General features: G+C 47.6%; 1 protein-coding gene and 1 long non-coding RNA gene across 2 annotated transcripts in view; both read left to right on the top strand.

Annotated features, from left to right (window-relative positions):
* Positions 1-22,151, top strand: part of ZNF407 (zinc finger protein 407) — a 333,803-nt gene that overhangs the window by 179,944 nt on the left and 131,708 nt on the right. The window lies entirely within an intron of this gene.
* On the top strand, positions 415-7,834 carry LOC118610060. Its single transcript, XR_004953780.1, has 2 exons — positions 415-2,558; positions 2,593-7,834. It is a non-coding gene; the product is annotated as an uncharacterized LOC118610060 (long non-coding RNA).

Consider the following 22,151-nt stretch of genomic DNA (forward strand, 5'->3'; position numbering starts at 1 on the left):
GTCTTCAAAGAGTCATGCTGCGTGCTGTAGGTAGAAGGTTCTGCATTGTTCTGAAGTGGCAGCAGTGGGTCTGTAGTCACATGACGTCGCTTGGATCCGTCCAGTGACGTGTCGTGCGTGACTCTGGGCGAGTTGCTTTGCTTTCCTCACCCGTGTTCAGGGCCCGGTGTCCACCCTGCAGAGGCACTGGGAGGAGCAGATGTGACCGCGCGTGAGTTTCTGGAGCGTCTGCGCTCTGTGAGGATGTGCAGGGGGTCCTGGGGGTGGCGGGCGGAGTGGGGGGGCCCTGGCTGGGGACGGCGGGGAGGGCAGACAGTTGGGGTGCCCCCTCCTGTGTCTTCAGTGCACCCCTGAAGGCTGCAGTGCCCCCCGCTGGCCGTCCTGGGCTCTGGGCCTGGCGCGTCTCCCGGGGCCGGGACCGCTGCCGTCCGGGGAGAAGGGAAGGCGCGAGCCTGCGTCTCCGCGGCCCGGTCTCTGCGGTGGACGCGCGCGGGGCGGGCTCTGTCCAGCGCATGCAGGATAAGCTGCCGGTTAAAACGGGTTTTATTGTAACTGTTCAGGGCGTATTTTATTAACGAGTAAGTGAGCTTTGTCCCTTACTGAAGGAAAGCTTGTAGGCATCAAGCTTTACATTAAAAATGCAGGAAAAAATAGCTGCACTCGCGATGTTGCGCCCGAAGCTGCAGCACGGGCTTTGGGCGGAATGTACCTCGTTTCTCCGACACTGTTCGTTTCATTGGAAGTTAAAGGACTTTCCAGGGAGATGTTTTTTCTAATGAAGACCACAAATATGAAGCATTTTTGCCACAGCTACTTAAAGGTGCAGGTATATTTTATTTGTACTTTTAAAATATTTTAGTAAAACCTATTAATATTGTTATTAAAAACCTCCCATCCGCTCTTGAAGGACAGACTTGCTGTTCCCCTCTCGCCCTCTTTGACTTGTTTCCCCGGTCGTTAGACTCGTTGCTCCTGCGGCTCGTCGTCCAGCTCTCGGCGTTCGAGACGCCATTCCGCTCACCCCCTCTGTTTTCTAGCCAAGCAGCTGCCTTTCTCCTGTTTCGCCTCGCCCGTGAGTGTCCCCGCGCCTGCACCCCGCGCCTGCACCCCGCCCCGGGGAAGGTGGGCCTGACGCCCGGGTCTGGGCCGCGAGCTCTGGCTTCGCTGACTGTAGTGCGACCGAGCCTCACGCTCCATCACTCGTTCTCTCCAACCTGGCTTCTGTCCGAACGAGGGCCGACAGCCTCAGTGCTAGAGGCTCCTGCCCACGCGCCGTCTACCAGAAGGGCCGCCCCTGCGCCCTGCGGGCGAGGCGGCACGGCCGCCGTCCCGTCTCTCCGCCCGGCTTGGCGCCGCGTGGCAGGGCGTGCATTTATTCCGTCGTTCCCGCTTCACGCATTCAAAAAGCCGGTGGGTGACAGACAGCAGAGACTCGGCGCGCTTTGTCCAGGGCTGTGTCAGCCGTGCCCGCACTAGAGGGGGTCTGAGGGCGGGTGCGGTGCCCCCGGGAGAGCAGCGCGAACCCCGCCCGCGCCCCGGGGCCGAGGCAGTGGCCGTGGGAGGGACGCCATGGGCCGCTCAGCCACCACCGGCGACGTTCTTCGGTTCGCGTACCTATGAGGTGCGTTTGGAAGAGGATTTTACACGAAGTCGATGTTTAGAATTATTGTTATAAACTCCGTTTATGGCAACGATACCGCAATAGAAACGATTGTTCAGATGCCGTCTTTTCTCAGATGTTCCCTGCGAGGTCTTTGTGCCTCATCCGAGTGTCCCTACGAGGCACTTGAGTCATTATCACGCCGTCTGGCTAGTCCTGTAGATGATTATTTAAACCACGGTCATTGATGTATTTCTTTCTTTTTTTATAGGCAGAAAGTATATTTTGTAACAAAAGCGTTACCTGATATAACCATTTTAATTCTTTTCGTGGTTAGGAGTCTGACAGGGCTGGCTACTCAGTTATATGCTGCTTCTGCAGAGTAAAGCGAAACATTTCCCATCATCGTTGCCAGTTTAGGAGGAAGCCTCACCTGAGTGTGACCTGAAACAGGGGCACGGAGCTTTGCACAAGGTGCACTGCGTCGTGCTTGGTCCTGGTGACCAAGATTAATGGAACTCAGATGGGTTTTAATTAGTGCAGCTGCGGTCATCAATTATCTCCTGAACACAAATATTGTTATATTTGGGAAATTCTTGATTTATTTTATTCCACTGGCCAGCAGATTTAGATGAATGAGTTCTCATCATAAACATTCTGAGAAAACTCGCTGGAGGCCACAGTTTATTATTTAGGACACAATCAACGAGAGTGAACAACGGAGCAAAATGTCGTAAAGTGCTCTCAGCACTAATTTGGAAATTTCGCTGAAACGTTCAGTGGATACAGGGTGTCAGGAACATCGGGGCGTCTTGAACCGCATTCCGAGCAGTCTGTCGGGAAGGGAACTGTCCCTGCGTTAGTCCAGAGGGGGACTGTGCCGTCCCGTGCGCACGCTCCTCAGCCACCGCGCTGCAGTGTGCGGCTGCCTTAGCAGAGGCTCGAGCCGGGTGGACAGGTGCCCGCAGCGTCAGGGACAGGAGGATGGACAGGTGCCCGCAGCGTCCGGGGACAGGAAAAAATAGCACCTCTGAGCAGAAAAAGCTCTGTTTCTCTCCACGCCTCTGTACTCACCTGCGGTCACACACGGTGGTTCTGGGGTTCATTTCTGTTTTAGAGTAGTTTTTGAAATTTTCCATCTATAGTTATTTTTTTATGCTGGCAACTAGATGTATCAAACTAAGATAATTTTAACATTCGTAAGTTAAATCTGGTGCAAATTCTGGAATCATTAGAATGAAGAATATTTTTAAAATCCATGTGCATTTTGTATATTTGTAATCTCCTGAACTCTGTAATTTAGTGAGACTGCCTAACATAGAGTTTCAGAAATAATTGGTAAACATAAAACGTAATTTCATTTTTTTTTGCTTTCTCACAGTATGAAATCTGTGTTGAGTTCTTATTCAAACAGAGAAGGACAAAGAAAGAAGTGAACTCGGCTTACGTTCTTCTCTAAATCGCAGAATATGGGGTAGCAGCCGGGACAGCCACTCTGAAGAATGGGGTATACGGCATAAGCTTACAACAAAGCCTTATCACAAATCAGTTGCAAATAATTATTTTAAGGTCTTGTAGCATGCTAATCGATTTATGTGAGGATAGGATTATTTCACATCCATCTGAAATACGTTCGTTAAAATAGTCTGATCTTGTATTATGTATAAAGATTTCTGTTTCTTGTATGAGCATTTTATGGTCAATTTATAATTTAATGGGTTGATCAAGTTGTTATTACCACATTTTGATCAAATTGTGACTTGGAGGCGGGGGAAGGTGTGGCTGGCACCCGCTCTCGCCGCGCAGGTCCGCTGTGACCTTAGGAAAAGGATGTGCTAAATACTCGCACGTGTTTGATTCGCGAGGCCGAAGCGGCTTTTATCAACCCGAATTGTCAGAGTCTGCAGTTAACGCTCTTAACTCACTAGCTGTTGTCTTTGCGACAATCCATAAATCCTGGTTCTGCGCACACTTGTGTGGCCTTCGCGTTCCACGGAGCAGGTCGCAGAGGGCTTTCCGTCTTCCGCGTAGCAGGCGGGGGCTTTGGTGCACTGAGCCCAGGTGCTCAGGAGGAGACTTTTTCAGGCATTCGGTTACATGCGATTCTTGTATCTTATCACTAAAAAGCATCCTGCACCTCTGAACTGAGTTGCCACGTGACCAGATTCCTCTTGAGATACGGGCCATAGTTGTCTTCTCGGCATGATGAGACTCTGTTGTATAGATTTTCAGTTTTATTCGAACGGATCGTTTCATAAGTGTCGAAGGACCTGGTGCGCCTCTGCAGTCAGCGTGCCGCGCCGTGCTGCCGGGCCCCTTCGCGTCGGAGTCACGCGCTTCTCGTGGACCCGCGTCCGCAGAGCCATGCAGCGCGCGTCCTTTACCTTGTCGTGGCGTGTCGTCACTGCGGGTTCACTAGCCCCTGTTGACACTAAGGCTCTTTGTTCAGCCATTCAGCATCCACCCCGCCACCCACTGATCCGCCTAAAAACTGAGGACGCGGACCCTCCAGGCTTGACGAGCAGTGAGCAGGTGACCCTGGCCGGAGCGGCCAGAGGTCGATGCTGGGCCTGGCTGGGCCAGCAGGGCCTGGATGGATTCTGGGCACGGGGTTCAGGTACCGAGGGGCAGCCACCGGGCAAGGTTAAGTGGCTTTGCGGCAGGATTATTCATGACTTAATTCCAGACCCCTTACTATTAACTCACATACGTGACCGTCCGTGAGTGATTGGTGGGTGGGTGAGTGGGCTCGCCCGACCCAGTCAGTCCAGCCCCTTTACTGAGCCCGCCCACGTGCTTTACTGTGTTGAGCCAGAGGTGCCCCCCTGCCGGGAGGGGGCACAGCAGGCCATGCCTTCCAGCGCAGGAGGGCCTGAGAGCCAGGCCGCAGAGCACAGCTCCAGAGAGCCGAAGCCCTCCGCGTTGTCTGTCGATTGTAAAATAAGAGTGTCGGGTTGGATCATTTTTAGGATTAGGTGGTATTAAAATTCTTTGATTACGGTGTTTCCTCTGAGAAATGTCTCTGCTAATTAGCCCGTGATGAGCTACCAGTATGGAGATTTATGAGTTCTTCATGAAATTCGTATTTTTGCTGTAACAAGTATTGATAATTTTATAAGAAACATGCTTTTTCATTTTCATCGTTTTGAAATCTGTAATATAAATAGTAGCTTATGAGGCCACGTGCCATTTCTGAGCTTTAGCTATTATGATGTAGTAATCTATTAATTTTCCCATGACAATTTTGAGAAATAATCTCTATTAAAAATTTTTATTCAGATTTCATTGGTTTCCGCAATTCACCTTATTCTTTTTATGATAACATATGTGGACACACTACATTATATGTGTGTGTGTGTGTATATATATATATATATATATGTTACCTATGTCTTAGTACTACGTACATTTTATGTACGATAGTTTCTTACACACATGTGCCGAGAATGCGTCCTACGTCACCCTGTGGCTCCCGCGCAGTGTGAGACGTGGCACACACTGTCACCTTTGAGTCTTCTGTGTGCCGCTCTCTGATCACACCCCCCCTTTCTCCAGAGGTGACACTGTTCTGATTTGTCGCCCGTATCGAACATAGACTGTCTGAACCCTGTATTAACAGTTTATAGATTAGAGAAATATCCCTTCTTAGATTTTTTTTTCTCAGTATTGTTTTCAATTTCTGCCCTTTAGAAAACATATTTGTCTGTTTTTTTTAAAAAAAAATGTATATCGTTTGAAACTTTTGCTTTTACTATATTTAAATATGACTTAAAAACCTATTAGTGACTTGTTTTAAGTGCACTGATACATAAGCATTTAGACTCCAGTTTTAGCTTAAAACATTTGCAGAACATCCTATCTATGTATATATTTTTCCTAAAATTTTTTTGTTGTTCTATTCTGTAAATTAGGATATGTTTATATATGAACTTTTATTCTAATAGTACATTATTAATTTGAAGACATGACATATACCTTTATCATGCCAAAAATGTCTGAGCTTTGTTGCTGCTTATTCAGAAGGAAATTCAAAACCTGACTCCTAATAATAAAACCAGACATGTTTAAAATTGTTAAACAGTCTTTGGAAAATGTAGGTAGCATAAATTAAATGTTAATAATCACAAAAGCTTTTGGCTTTAGAGTATATCATACTTAATTTTTTGAACAATTCTTTTAGTTTTCATACTTAAAAAAACTATAGTGGAGAAATTACTATTACTTTTAATATTTTATAAGTTTAAACATAATTTATAAGGGTAACAATATGAATAAAATATGCTGATATTTAATACATAAAAATTATGTTTTTGTAAGTATAATCTTTGGGGAGTATATGATCCTTCCATAAGTTTCTCAAAAGTTGTAATAGATTTTGTAAAAACATCAAATATCTTCTAGCATACTAGCCTTTCATGTAATGAATGCAACTTAGTGTAAATTAACTGTGTTTATTCGAAGCTCATCTTCTTTCTTTTGAGGGTGGCCCTGAGCTGGGCAGGAGGGTGGGAAGACATAATCGCAGGAGGTAATTTGGTGATGGAAGTTACACTTTACGGTTTTGCTTTTCCCCGCTCATTTCAGCCTGATACACCCCGCACCCTGAACTGCCACATTATCGCTTTGTCAGGCGCGATGACAACGCCCCGACAAGGAGCGTCTTCCCTTTTGTTTATAACACGCAAAGTCCTGGCGATTAGAACTTTTCCCTTTCTTCTCTGAATAAAACGGTTCTGCACTGACTTTTTTTTATTCTAGCGAGAAGAAAGAAATAAAAGCAACCCTGTTTCGCGTTACAAATTATCATAAATATTGGAGATGCAGATTTTTCTTAGATCATTAGCATATCATGCTGTGGCCCACACCAGAGTGTACCATTAACAGAGCCGCCTTCATGTAATTAATGTAAATAATATAAGCTGCAGCTTGAGGTGCCCAGTCAGCCTTGGCGAAAAGCATTTGTCATGACGCATCGTCTGCGGGGCCCGGCCGGCCTCAATTCAAATTAAACTTCGTGGGTTTGCCCCTTTATTTTTTCCTCTCACGCTATAAATTTCTGTGCAACATTTATGACTATAAATTTCTTGGAAACACCTATATAGGAGAAGAAAGCAATCTAGTAAGCCGAAATTAAAATTTTATTATTTACTATGCTTCTGCTGGTAAGGACAATTAGTATCTTCATAAAGGCAGGAACAGAGACCCTGGGAGTGCAGCCGAGGCCCCCCCATCCTCAGAAGTGTTTTCTGTCCTCCGCAGCTGCCAGCAAATCTAAAGTATGGTTTCTGTCTGCCATTTGCTACTATTGCCCTCTGACTCCAAAACACAGAGGAGCATTGTAAATTTTTCATGAAGAGGTTTCAGTCTGTAAAACAGCAAACAGGAATAATGTTTTAAATGCAATCATTGTCAAGTTTGAACAATGTAATTTATCAAGAGAGCAGTTTGTACTATATAATAAGTTTCATATATTAATACAATTTTTCATCTGATGTCAGGCTTCTGATTTATGAATAGCCCATGATCTAAGGTGATCATTGAATTATAATTCAAGTAATAAGAAGCCAGGAACAAGACACTGGAACTGCTCCCCTGCATTAGCTTGCATGCCACCGAGCCAATTTACTAAACAACCGTGGGCTAAATGATACAGTTTTTCTAATTCAAAGAAGGCACTCGTTAATTAGATAAAGGCTAAAGCTCTCATTATTTTTAAATGATTTAAGAACGGGTAAAGATCTTACAGCTTATACTGCAGCTCTAATAGTTCTCTGCTTACTGCCTTGTAATAAGAGTATTAAAGACAGATGGGCCAGACCGACTTAAACCAATTACAGCATTTCTTATACACCAGTAGCAGTGACTGTGCACAGGCACCTCAGACGCCAGTGTCCGACACGTTTCAGAGGCCGGAGCGCCACTGGTTAGTGTGATTTATGAACAAGTCGTTTCCTTCTGCTAATTTTCAGGGAATACTCACACCTCTGGAATATAGTTAGTAATTCTGGAGGCTTAGTTCACATTTCTTAGTAATTTTTACAAGTGTTTTATAGACACTTAACTTTCTGATATACCAAAGTAAAAAAAAAAAGTCATTTTTTTTGCATCGTCAGTTTATGGACTCCCCAGTAGGTGCCAAGCGCTGAGCTGGGTCCAGGAAAAATCTGTAACTCATCGAGAGAGTTTTCTTTTAATTATCTCGATTCTCGTGCTGGGAAATGGATAAGAAACTAGGAAAAAATCAGGCCATTGTCAGTCATTAACTTAAATAATAAATAGAATACGTAAGTTCTTATCTAAATACTCCTAAGAATGTGAATTTGCTTTACAGTAAATGTCGAATTTTGGACTGTATAAAAATTAAAAGTTTGAAAAGTAGCTCAGGTTTGGCGAAATTAGTGAGGTGCTGTTGCTGCCTGATTTTATTCTCTCGTATTTTATGTGGTCCTCACGTCCCGTCTGCGTCCCCTTGGCCATGTGGTGCCGGTGGGCGGGGTTTTCCTCCTGGCTTCCCTCTCTTCCTTTCTCCTTCAGCCCGGGCAACAGAAATAGTGAAAATTGTTCACTTTCTATCACCCAGTTGTCCTTCAAAGAATTCTTTAAGAATTCCATTGTTTACTCACAATATGAATTTCCCGGGATGTGTTAAATATCATTACCTTTTTTTTCCCCTTTTTAAATCTGCTCTCATTTATTGTTTCCCGTTGTTGTTATGGCAGTGGTCAGCCTCTGATCCAGCTGGTGTTATTTATAGAAGCTCCTGCCCGGTGTAGCAGGAGGTGGCCACACCGCCTCTCCTGCAGACACGGGCATCGGCTGATGATTTCTGTATAGTTCAGATTTGGCAATTCCTTCTTAAATGTGTCCCCCTTAAACTGACACAGTCTTTGAGAAAATAGGCATGACCCGTACAACAGTTTCTTAGCTTCACATCTGCCCGGGCCTGGGATGACCGTCTTCTCTGGAAGCTTGCAAATACCAGTGTACAGGTTCTCTTTACTCTTGTTTGGCGACTTTCCAGTCTTCTGTATTGATCCCAATTTTTAAATTAGCAATTTCAGAGTTGTTGGGCATATGCTTGCAATTAAAGATATGGTGGGTAATTGTGCACCTGTAAAGGAAGTCTGAAAAGAAAAATGGAGTGTATCGAAGAGTTCAGATTGTTTGACGTTTCTCCTTTGTTGCCCTTATTTTTTGTCTTTTAAAAAAATTTCCTTATCTGAGCAACAACAAGATGTGTTATTAATGGACTCCGAGTAGAACACGTTATTTGTTACAGTAACTTTTGACCTGTTTAATAAGTACTCAGGCTGTGTGGCAGAGTTTTCATTGTGCGCTGCAGTGTGCAGTTATGAAGTGTGGTACATAATAAAATAAAAGCAATAATGCTGATATTTCTGAGGGATCCATCAGAGCTGACCTGAAGCAACATATTTCATCTGGTTTGTCTGGGCAGGAATGTTTGAAAGTTATAGCTGAAATTACTGGAGACGATATTGTGTTTATGGTTTCTGATTGTTTACCATTGTACAGAACTTCACCCTTCACGAGTCCAAAAACTGTTTCTGTGTCAGTTCATTAGTGTTGATGTCAAGAAACAAATGAAAAAGACAAAATACTTTCGTATTAGGCTATAAGACATTTTAAGCTAAATGTTAGTATTTATGTGTAAGCGTGTAAAAATTGAACTTGTAAGCCATTCTGACAGGAAGAGAAGAGTATAGGGCGTTTTTGTAGTTACAGGTAGGTTTTTAAAAATTTGTATGTTTATTACATGTTAAGTAGATAATAGTCTGAATATATCGTGCTAAATAAAATGTATTATTGAAGTTAATTCATCTATTTTAATTTTTTAAGGTAGCTACTAGAGGATTTAAGCTAGTATGTGTGGCTCACGTTGGGTTTTTCCCCCTGCTTTATTGGAATATAATAGATAATTAGTTGCTCATATTTACATTGTACAATTCAGTGATTTTTTTTTCAATGATAGTTGGCATACAATAACATACCAGGTGCTGTTGTACATGCTGGTGATCAGAGAACCACGCACCTCGCAAAGCGATCGCCCCCCTGACTCTAGTGCCCCTCCCCCACACGTCTGTCACATCGTTGCCCGTCCGCTCCGCCCGTCCGCTCCACGCGACGCCTGCGCCTCCACGTCCCGTCCGCAGCTCTCCGTCCGCACTTCCCAGCCCCGTCGCCGCTCACCGCCATCCCCCGCGCCCTCCCCGTCCGGCAGCCCTGGAAGCACTCCGCGTCTGTGAGTTTCTTCCCCCCGCGCTGCTGCTGTAGATTTCGTTCTCGAGATCCCACATGGACGTGAAATTAGGCGATATCTGTCTTTCTCTCTCCGACCCATTTCGTTCAGCACCATACCCTCTGGTCCATCAAGGCAATATCTTTTCCCAGCTCCTTCCTTTTAGTCTGTGTGTCTTTTAATCTGAAGTGAGTCTCTTGTTTGTAGGCAGCATATGTCAGGGTCTTGTTTTCTTAGCCATTCAGCCACTCTGTCTTTTGGTTGGAACTTTGGTACTTGTTGTGATAGGAATATATTTATTACTATTCTTTTATTTTATTTTCATTATTATTATTATTATTATTTTATATTTTAGGCGAGGCAACCCTTGGTTGACCTCACAGATTGCAAGGACCTTGTCAGTTTATAATCCCTTATTTTTTATTTGTTTTTTATTCTTTTATGCCTATAGCACCTGGTTCTCCTAGGTGGTCTCTCATTCAAGTAGTAACCAGGCCCGACTCTACTTAGCTTCCGAGGTCAGACAGGATTGGGCTTGTGCAGAGTAACGTGGCCATAGCCTATTACTATTCTTTATTCCTGTTTTTTATACAGGTTTCTTCTTCTTACAGAAGCCCCTCCATTTTCTGTAATACCGGCTTGGTGGTGATAAATTCCTTTAGCTTGCTTTTGTGATAGGTAGGTTTTTATAAGTGTGTAATGTTTAGGTCTGTGCTTCATCGAGTCATTAATTTGAAACGAGGTTTTGTAGAAGGCAGAAAGATGCTTACGGGAGGAAGAAACTCTTTTTACGAGAAGAGTGTGGGCTAGGTTGTACAGATCGTCGTCCTGCTTAGTGTTGGAAAAGATTGCCGGTTGAGTCTAAAAAATACATTTATCTGTAAAAAGATAAATTACTACTTTGAAATATAATTTATGTGTTTGCTTGTCTCTGCACCTTATCAGATTTTACATACCTTGAGGATGGAGGCCCGTGCCCTGTTTATCTTGTGTTTCCAGAACACGAGATAGAATCTGGCCCATAGTGGATGTTCAAGAGACATTTGTTTAATTAATATTAATAGCAGTGGACGTACTTGACTTTTCCCCTTGCAGCAGCTCCCGAACAGTGTGAGACTGAGGAAGACCGTTGAGAAACCAGTGGTGTCCTAACCGTAGAGTGAAGCTACGCAGCGCTGCCTTCACATGGCGCCCGCCTGGTGGCTTCCATTTTTGAAAGGGGATTCATCTGTCTCGGTCGGCCAGGCCAGTTCGCGTGTTTTGATTTGTATGAAAACCTCATGCTCGTATGTTTTTGAGAAGTATGTACTCATTAAAGTTTCACCCAGGATAATTTGTAACTGAGGTTTTAGTAAACTGCAGAACCTAGGTGGTTTCATTATCACCATCACCGTCACCGTCACCGTCACTGTCACCACTATTACTACTGCTGCTTAGCAGACCAACATGTAGAATCATCCGTTTCAGCAAGTTCGGAGCCTCTGTGGACACAGTTCACTCACGAATATTTTTTGCCCACTGTTTCTCCTACTGCCAAAGTAAATTTTAAGCCATATTTTCAGACTCATTAACATTCACTAGTGCGTTGATTCTATAAATTTTGTTTTGATATCGTGGTAGGGGTAGGGGAAGATAATAGTGGTAGATAGCTTTTTAAACATTTTGTTCAACTCAGTGCTGTGATTACATAGGACTGTGGTAAGTCATCGATGTGTCGTGTCATTGATGGAATGATACAAAGATATTCATTCAAAAACATGGCACCCGTAAAACTAGTAACGTATAAATGTTATGTGTGATCATGCTTCATATTTAATTTTAGAAATAAAGCCATTATCTTTAAAAAAAAAGCCATTATATACTTCTGAATTATTTCAAAGGTAGTACTGTGGTGACACGCACACATGCACACAAGCACGCACACACGCACACACGCCCACACGCACACGCGTTACAACGATTCAGCCGTCCACATGCGCCTTAGGAGCAGCCATTAAAGTAGTTTTCAAGTTGTCTTTTTCCCATCCGTCGCGTCCACCACGCTTCAGATGGGCCAGAACCAGGCGGTGAGGGGACCCGGCTGGACCTGCGGGCAGCTGGGCCGTCACTCCGTCCCCTGCAGACAGAGGAGCCAGCGCTTCACGCCGACGGGCTGCCAGGCTTCAGGATCCGGGCCGGGCCGGCTCACGTGCTCAGACGTCAGCCCGGGAGGGGCTGCTGGGCACCTTCCAGCTGTGTGAGCGGCAGCGGACTGTGCTTTATCTGACAGACAGTGTGTAAATCTGTCCGTGGAAAACTCCAAATGTTTGGCTTGCTCCTGGTCACCGTGGTAATCTGCTTACTGTCGTCTGCGGGGGCCGCGGCGTCACTTAGTGGGACGTGCTGGGCTGGAGGGCCCAGATAGGGCCGCGTTAGTGTCAGTCATTCAATCTGTGACTGGCAGGAGATAAACAGGAGTCTCCCCGACGTGCGCCTTCAGCTGCAAGGACAGACAGCGCGTCTGGCCGGGCCTGGCTTTATTAGCTCGGTTCCTCTACATCTCAAGAAAACGGGTGGGAAATGTCGCGTCCTGTCACACTCTAGGGATGAGAAGCCGACTGTGTCAGTAGCTGCAGAATAGCCGGGTCCAGCGGGAGCTTCTTGGGCTTGTTCAGATGCCTTTACTTGCTACCGCATGTGTTTATTTCATTGAATTTTACATGTTATATTCAACACCCTTTCATTTTTCTTTTTAAAAATACCTCGTATTATTTCACTATTGCTTATAGTAAATAGCAATGACTTCATGAATGTGGATATTCAACTAAGAATCTGTAAGCTGTATTCTTGGAGAGAAATTGAATTTTTGTACCTGAGCTTTTAAAGTCAGCGCATTAGAGGCGAGGTCCATGTCTCCACGCATTTGCCCAGCGAGGACGGAGACCTGCCCGCGACACGGAGGTCTCTGTTCTGTGGCGCGCTGGGGGTCGTGGTCTTTTCTTGGTTATTCCATCGTTGGATGAGCTGTAACTTTAGGAATCTTCTTTAAAATTTCTGTGAGGTTAGTTAGATTGTTTAAATTTTCATTCAGCTCTTCAGTTTGGTTTTTGCCAAATAAATGATTTCTTTGCTAGTTGTAAATAACGATTGGAAGCAGTCCTGATGGTTTAAAGCGGAGGGGAAACTGTGGCACTGGGCTGTGCTCTTTAGGACCAGTGGCTCCCTGGGACATGGCTCTGAGCTCCCACCGGGGAAGCGAGCTGCCCATCGGCGTGAACTGAGTGTCACAGCTGCTGGATACTGTCTTGCCCTGGTACGGGTGGCCGGACGTCCCGAGAGAGGCTAATGGTTTTTCTAAGAATTTTAACAGCGATGAGAGAGAAGTTAAGAATATACAGAAGCAGGCATATCTGTCTGACACCGTGACATCAGTCAGCTTCGGGCAGTGAGTGCATCACCGCCTGTCCGCTGAGTTCTGTGGACTTGCAGTCGTCTTTATTTTGATCGCCTAAGTGCCAAAGTACAAAGTGCATTTATGTAACGCTTTATTTAAATTACCTACTACTTGAGCACATGACACTAACTTCACATAGACACATTTTAATTGGTTTCATTAGTTGTCAGATTGCCCAAATTTTCTAATCAGCTTATTTAGAACATATACCCTGAGAGGTGATATTCTACAGTTGCCCCTCAGTTCCTCCGTTGCCGACATGATGTCCACCGTGTGAGTCCCTGCTCCGATCTCTGTCGGCTCAGGTAAGTTGCCGTTCAGAGGGCTTGTTTACTGGAAGCAGTTAAACTGTGCTAATGTTTTCACTTCCGTGGTTCCCCAGAGGAAATTTTCCTAATTATCTTCTACCTGAGCTTCTCTCCTAGGTCCCTTCCTTCCACTTCCCCTGCTGAGTGGCTCTGTGGCTGTTTCTTAGTCCTCTAGTGCATATTATTTTTGAAGAATAATAGATACTAGTAATTGATAAAAACATATCATGAAAAGTACAGCAGATATCTCTGGACGTTCCGTGAGGCGGTTTGTAGAGACGAGGACAGTGTCTTTTAGCATCTTTTCTTCAGGTCTTAGGTCGTAAGCAGGTTTTTGTGATATCATCATGCACGTGCCTCGGCGGAATGCTTCACCAGTATCCCCTGGTTATACACAGAAGTCTTCTTTGTTCATCTTTCATCGGTGCGGTTTTCTGTCCTCGTCTATCAGTGTCAGTGAGAATCTCCAGTCCCGTAATCGCGCACGAGCGCCGCCCATTTCAGGGTGCTGCGCGCGGCACGCCTGTCCCGCTCTGCTGCTGCCGCAACTGCCCCACCTCCCCACACCCGCGTTCTGCTCCGCTGTTGCCCAGCTGCGCCTGGCCACGTAGTTTAATTAGCGTGGCTCTCTGTTGTTTCGTCTTACTGTCTGAGACAGTTAAAGAGTGGAGATACTCAAGCCTCTGTCTCCTGGAAATCGGGTCTCTGCTCCAGGGGAGCGAACTGGCATTCGGACTGCGTGTGGACCTACGGCTGGAAAGACAGGGTCTTAAAGTCCGATGGAGATGGACTTCTCGCTGGCCGCGATGGTCGGTCGATGCCCGCCGATTCGGTGGCCGTTTTCCTCAGAGCCCCCTCCCTGTGCCGGAGGCGGGCAGCCCGGGCAGCGCCACCTCACTGGTGTTGGGCTTCCGGTCCCTCCGTCTGCGCTCAGTGGAACTGAGTGGAAATTAGAATTGCACGGTTTTGTTTTGGGGACGTATTTTGGAGCTGTTTCGTTCCAACTCCCTTGCACCCGACGTGTGGAAATGCAGCCGCAAAGCACAGCCGGGCACTGACGTCACAGCAGAGGTGGGGTCAGGGCAGCCACCCAGTCACTCCGGTGCCGTGGCCTCCTGCGAGCAGCGTGGTTTGCGCTTTAAAACGTGCCATTGCGGAAGTCCTTTATCAGGATACTTGTCACCGTGTTTTGAGTCTTTGGTAAAGTTTAGTTACATGCGGTTATTAAATTGTGCGAGTGTTCTTAATTCATCATTTTCCTGCCGTTACTTTGATACTGCTGTGAAGGACACCGAGAAGTCAAAAATCGGTCCTGCTGTCCCCGGACTGCTCAGAGTCGCGGAGGGGGGTGTCTGTGTATGAGAGTCGACAGGAACTCAGAGGTCGACGTGCGCGAGGTGCCGTGGAGCGGACGTGCCGCTGGCCAGTGAGCCACAGTAGGATCAGGACGCTTGTTTAACAGAGAGTTACAATGAGAAATGAAGCCAGCGTAGGTCTTCAGTGAGAGCTCGCCCGGCAGTCTCTGGTCCGGCATTTTCTTATTATTGAACACCTGGGACCACCTCTTCTAAGATCGTGATTCCGTGGTTACTGGTGGCACACATATTCTTTGCTGTAGTGACCCGTACCTGGGGTCCGCTGCCAGCTCCGTGGCATTCATGGCGCAGGCATGTGAGACCATTCAACACTGGTGTCTGTGTCCGAATAGAAATACACTATTTCAATTGCAAAAGTTTAAAGGCCAAAAATTGTCTTTCTTTTTCTAAGTGTGGTGTGGGGCAGGTGAGGGCCACAGAGAGGGCCACATGGCCAGCGCGTGGGGAGGAGGTAGCCTGGGAGCTCGGGCCACGTGAGGCCTGCGGGACCCTGCAGGACCCTGCAGGAACTTGGACTTTGTTTCTTCCGGGTGAGACTGGGGGCTTTGAACAGAGGCCTGGCGTGGTCTGCCCTGGGTTTTAACAGAACCACCATTTGCCCTCTGCAGTGTGGAGGGTAGGCGGGTGGGGGCGACGGCAGGGGCGGGGGCTCTGCTGGAGGGTCGCGGAGTGTCCCTCCGTGAGAGGGCGGTGGGGGTGGGGGGCTCCGCCAGGAGCAGAGGCTGCAGTGTCCCGGCCCTGGACACGTGTGGCACGCACAGCCCACAGGCCTCGCGGCAGACCAGCGGAGACGGGGTGCTGGGCCTGAGCGCGGGGTGGGGAGGGTCATGAACCAGGCGTTGGGACGCTGTGGGGCGGCGCCCCTGGGAGTCGGGGGCGTGTGCAGACACGTCGCGGTTGACAACGCTGTTGGCCATCGTGCCGGGGTCGCTGAGTGGCCTCTGAGGACGAGCCGCCCTGCAGAACACGCCTGAACGGCAGGTGTTCCCGTGGAGGCGTCAGAGCGCGCATCTCCAGAGCCCCGACGGTCGGTCCAGACAGGAGCGACTTGCCCACCGCCCCCCGCGTCCGGCCTCGGGACGGTGGCAGGAACCAGCCAGAGGGGCCGCCGAAGATCGCGAGGCCACCCTGCTTCAAGCCAAGAAGCCGGGCGTGCTTCGAGGCGGCTCGTGACGAGCTGCGCGGTGTCCCGGCCGCGCGTGGTCAAGCCTCGCTCCCGCGCCGCCGTCTGGCGTGTGTTTGGGGACCGTGCGCTGGCGTGGCGCTGTGTGGGTGAGTGTCAGGGGGGCAGGGCGTCCGTGGTCCGTGGTCCGTGGTCCCCGCCTGCCGCGCCGTCGCGCAGGCGCCGTTGTCCCCGGGGCCACGCCGCCACCGCGGGCCCCCGCCCCCGCCCCCCGCCCCCCGCGCGCTTCTCCGCTTCAGCCCGCTGCCGCGTGTTCCCGTCTGCCGAGCCTGGAATTCCAAGACCGCGGCACCCCGAAGAGCCGGCTTGTCAGAAAGTCTGAACTGGCACATGCTCCGACTCTCCTTTTCGTTCCTCCCAGTCCTTAATTGACAAGTCTTCGTTGTCGTTGACCTCGTTTTGGTAGTTGCAGTCAGTTCTGGAGCTTGGTCCCCCTAACGCCATTCCGATGCCGTGTGACGTGCTTCCTCACCTACGCACATCCGGTCGTTGTCGCTTGTGAACTTAATTACGTTGGAAAGGTGCTCAGTTTACTATTTTGAATGCTGGAAGGTATATGAGAAATGATAATGTTATTCCACAGTCTTTTGTTTTAGGTGTCGAAGATTTGAAAAGTTGGTGTAAATGATCTATGTGAGATGTTTATAGATGCCCATTTGAATTTATCCTTCAAAATAATTTAGAATATATGAGAAGTAGGTGAAAATCATGAATCTGGTTTGTGAACAGAGGAATCCGTAGAAGCACACATCCAGTTTCCACAGCGAACAGTGATTTTTTTTTGCACCGAAGGAAAGCTAAACTACCGGCTTTGCCCTGCATTTAAGACTGTGTGGTTGTTTTGGTTTTGGTTTTGGTTTTTTTTCCCCTTCAGATAAACGTCAAACAAGTTTTGCTCACGTTTCGTAGTTTTAGTAGTTTGGTAGTTTTCCTCACGAGGCCACCTCACACCCACCGCCCAGCGGGTCTGTGCGAGAAACGGTGAAGAGCCTGCTCATTTCATTGACTACGTGCTCTTGGCTGGATCACAGTAACTTTAAGACCTTTAAAAACTCGTTTTTATGTTAACCTACTTGTGGCGCTCTCCTTGAACTTACGACTTAGAGGGAGCCGATCACTCCCCTTCGGACGCGACCTTTCTGTACCCCGCATGGCAGGACTTGTGGCGCAGGGCGAGCCATGAGCGGCGGCAGGCGCGACACTGTCCACGCCGGGGTGGGCTCTGCGCTCGCGGCGCGTCCTGCTGACCCCGAGGGGCTCGCTCCGGAAGCTGCCACCGCCGCCGGGGCTCAGCGACGGGCGATGCATGCTGAACGCTGAGCTTCCTGGGCAATACGTCTCGGCCCTGCTAGCTGATCTTACCTTGAGCTCAGATGGTTCCCTAGATCATCGTGACATGCTGGAAGGCCAAGGTGATGACAAAGGCCAAGACGATGAAATGCCTGAGTTTGCAAGGCAGCCACTCCCCCCCTTCGCCCCCCACAGATCACACGGCCCCGTCGGCCCGGCAGCCCTTTCGGAATCTGGCAGATCCATTCGAATGTCTGGAAATTCTGCTTCCGTAACAGACACGTGCGGAGCCACAGAGCGACTTGCAGATGGGCCATGTCTGCCAGCAGACAGCGTGCATGGTCCTATGGAGCGGGGTTTCAGTGTTATAAGAGTACAGTTTAGGAAAAAATACATAATTTTTTGGCACATATTCAAGGTGACTTTAAACTGGTTATTTCCTTTTTCGATTTAACACAGTGCACGTCTGAGTCTTGTATGCAGTCACGTTTTGAGGAGATAGTGGCGGTCTTCTGTCCCTGAGGCACAGGCCGAGGGCTGAGTGCGCCGGTGGCAGAGACAGGCTCTCACGGGACCAGGGTGTCCATGGAGTTATGTCCCCCGTGTTGTGGGTGAAACCTAACAGCCACAGTGACCGGCCATGTCATTCGGCTTACTAGTTTTGTTGAGAAAACTATGTCCTTGTTTCAAGTACGCCGATGAGTCTTTATGGGCTGGCAAAGCATCCAGGCAGCAAACTGGCTTTCATGCTGCTCTTTTAAACAGCTGTGAGACAGCAGATAATTCTCTTGGTTTAGTGTTTATGGACCACCGCTGGCCTAGACTGATACACAATGAAGAGATGTCCTGTGCAGTATTTTTAGAAGTACTGATGTGACTACACACCGGGAATAAAAATTACACGGTCCTCCTGAGGCTCAGAGAGGCTGCCTGGGGCCAGACACTGACCCCCTCTCTCCAGCACCATGACCATCTGACCCCAGAAGTTATTCCTAGACCCATGGCACACAGGAACCGAGCTGTATTGTTTACGTGAAACTATCAGCTTTATCAGCCAAAGGGGAATGGAAGCACCTGTCTATATGGATGTGCAATGTTTTTCTACAGTGCATATTTCTCATAGTAAAATTTCATACAATACTGTTAACGAAACATTTCTTTGGCGCATTATTACACCGTAGCGTAAAGACCTTATTATAACTTACAAATTCTGTATGAATAGTACTTTCTGGTGAGTTGGACTGTGATAGGTCGTCTGGATTAGGGCAGAGGTTTTGTTCATACTCAGCTTTCATTAATGAATGTTTAATTTTAATAAAATTTAAAAGGGAATTCCTTTGCTTCGGTTTGTTTGTATTTGATGTTTTTTTATTTATGCTTTCTCCTTTCTGTAAGCCTGTTTTCGATCCTGTTGGTAAAATCTGCCTTATTTGTTAACCAGTTCATTCTAAAGCTGTAACTGGCAAGAGCATCACCTGAAAACTTAGTAAAAGGCTTTTCCATTGACATGCAAATGACATCGGCTGAGGTTGTCAGCTCCCTGACATGTTTGCAGGGCACCTTTGGCATATGCGCGCAGCACAGCAGTCTTTGTTGCAGCCGAGGACGTGCTGCTTGGGAGAGTGTGTGCTCCTTGGCCAAATGTGAAAGACTTCGTCGTGAATCGTAGGTGTGGACGTCCTCATGGGAGGCTTTCTCCTGGACGCGCTCATGTTTGTGGCTCGTATGTGTGTGTGCTACGTCCGTTTGGTCACAGACCCTCACGAAGGACAAACGCACATTGAGCTCCCCAGAAAACTAATCGAATGATCGTGGAAAGCAGCCCCCGGAGGGTGTGGGCAGGGAGAAGAGGGACAGGGATAGGTGCTGTTTTTTCCCATCAAAGCCAAGTTTCCGCCTGGTTCTCAGGGCCGTGTTTAATCGCGGCAACTTTATTCGTCCCTTCGGTGCAGCCCGCTCCCTCCCCCCACGGCGGTTCCGGTGCGAGGTCCCCGCGTACACGCCCCCTTACCGGCCTCTGGCTCCGCCAGCCAAGCCCACGCCGCGCCTTCCGACGCCCCCCGGCCCCGCGCGTCCGCGCAGCCCCCCTCCCCGCGCGTGCTCGCCGGCTGCGCGTTCGCGTGGGGCGCTCCCTTCGACGGCGCCTCAGGCTTAGCGTGACGTGGCGACCTCGTGCGGCGCCGCCCTCCCGCGGCGCCCCGCGGCTCCCAGACCCCTGCGGGGGCGCGTGCTTCTCTTGCGCTCGTTTGCAGGCTTGCGCGTGGCGCTGCTCACGGCTAGACGCAGCTCCGGTGCGTGCGCTTCCGTCGTCCGTTGCTGTTGCAGCAGGGAACTACTGGGATTTAAAGACTGTCGGGTTGTGTTGTCAGTGTTCAAAGACTGAACATTAGGCAGGGCATTTGGGATGAAGGTATAAATGGGTTGCAGAAGCATTTTGCATTTTATCTCAAATTATTTATATCAGTAAGGGCAATGATTTAAAAGAAGCGCTCTCTCTGTAGTTTTAAAAAGTAATATTAGTCCTTTGTTTGTAACTGCTATTTTAACCTTCTTTACACAAATCCAGTATTTTCTTACCTAACCTGAAGCAATAAAATTTCATTTAGTCCAGACTAGAGGATTGTGGCAATTTAATACATGTCTTGTTCTCCCAGAGTTGACTTCTACGGTTGGCTAAAATTGTTTCAACTTTCCGAGGCCTCCAGCTCTGTGATACACTGGAAGGGGGCGCTTTGGAAAGGAAGGGGCGGCGGGGCTGGAGCGGGCGGCGCGTGCAGTGTAGTTCCTTCCACCTGCTCTCGCGTTGGCATGTTAAAGCCCCGTAGGAAACGTGAACGATTTCAGGACCAAACCAACTTCTCAGACCCTGCGCCGGGGCTTACTGGGCCTTTGTCTGCCAGCCGCGCTCGATCTGTGTTCTTCTACCTTGCGTGGATCGGGCCGCTTTGTGGGGCACAGCTTGGGGGGGCCGGGGTTGTGAACTATCATCCAAGCCGGGGATTGGCCCGCGACGGCCCGGAGGTCAGGCCAGGCCCACTGCCTGTTTCTGTGAATAAAGTTTTATTGGAACACAGCCATGCCCATTTGCGTATGCACCATCTGTGGCTGCATTTGTGCTACAAAGGCAGAATGGAGTAGTGGCAACAAAGGCCTGGCGGCCCACCGGGTAGGAAGCACTGTCCCCACACACGGCCTTGCCCAGCTCTGGTCTGGATGCTGCTGTGCGGCGCAGGGGTGGGGTGCCGGATACAGTGTGCAGTACGGTGGCGGAATTCCCACCAGGCTTGCTAGTGTGGCTTGGGGCAGGCCGGAGCTTATGGCCCTTTGGCAAAGTCAAAAATCCATGGGAATGAGGTTTTGAAGAATGAATTCAGATCTTTGGGGCCTAGCCCTTGGGACCTTTGGATGGTTTTCTTTAGAATGAGTTATTCTCTTGCTTCTTGGTCCACTAAAGCAGCCTGGGATTAGTATTCTGTATAATGCTCCTCCCGGAAGTAATTTCGACACAACGATTTTTAACCTTTGGAGTGACTCAGAGGGACCAAAAAATATATTTCATAGTAATTGGAATCTGAATGATATGTTAAGAGGTTTTAAGAAGTTGGACTTTGGCATGAGTGAGGTTAAATTTCGTTCCAAGGAGTTAATAAGGATATAGCCTGTTAATTAGGCTGATTATCACCTGCTCAGGGCAAAGACAGCCCAGGACTCTGGCTGAAGCGGCCCCCTGGGGCTGGGTCAGGGCCCTGGGGGGCTTCTCCAGGTGCATCTCTGAGCCACAAGGAGCCGAGCTGCATTTAGTAAGTGAAGCCTTTCTAATCTTAGGTCTTTGTGGCCTCTTCATTTAGATCACACACGTTTTACATGTAAAATCGGAAACATGCCTTTCTCAGCATCTAGCTTAAGTTGAATAATCTGGATGTTAGTGTTATCATGGAATGTTTTTGGTTTCAGAATATAACTTTATACATTGAGTCAAAATTTTTGTGTGGACTTCGTACACACATACACATGCAGATATTTGGAAAAAATGCAAAGAGACTCAGAGTGTCTTCATAGTTATTATGTAGCTGTCAGTGTACCTTTTCAGTTATTTGATTTAGAGAAACAAGTGAGAAATTTCATTCTCCATGCAATTTAAAGTTGAATATTTTATTTAAACATTAACAGAATCCTTTGAAATCTCATAGAAAGAAGATGAACAGGATTGCTATGGAATAATATTGGGGTATCGAAGGTGGAGTTTGTCCCTTTTTTTGCATGAATAAGTGGTTTAATTCTAAAGGCAGTTGTATATTTTTTACTTAGGTATTTCCCAGGCCAAAATCAATGAGGGCACCTCACAGGTATGATAGATATTGCATTTGTTATCGTGCAGAATTTTTAGAAAGTTTTCCTTTTGCTTCGTTATCCTTTGGGTGCATTTTTAGCATAAGACGCTCGTGTGAATTGAGCATCGTACTTGCTCTTTGGTGGTTGTCTTTAAATGCCTTTTTATTTGCTTCTTTGTTCCAGAAAGAGATTGCTTCTCAGTTGTATTTGCAGCTCAGCAGAAATTCATATGGAAACCCTACAGGGCAAAGACCCCATCGTATTCTATTTTCATTTGGCCTCTTACTGTAGTAGTATATAATTATTAAATTATAATAATCAAAAAAGGAGGCCGTTATTCCAAAGAAACTGTGCATTGGTAGGAACGGAGTA

The sequence above is a fragment of the Rousettus aegyptiacus genome, unplaced genomic scaffold, assembly GCF_014176215.1.
Source record: "Rousettus aegyptiacus isolate mRouAeg1 unplaced genomic scaffold, mRouAeg1.p scaffold_m13_p_12, whole genome shotgun sequence".
Taxonomy (NCBI): domain Eukaryota; kingdom Metazoa; phylum Chordata; class Mammalia; order Chiroptera; family Pteropodidae; genus Rousettus; species Rousettus aegyptiacus.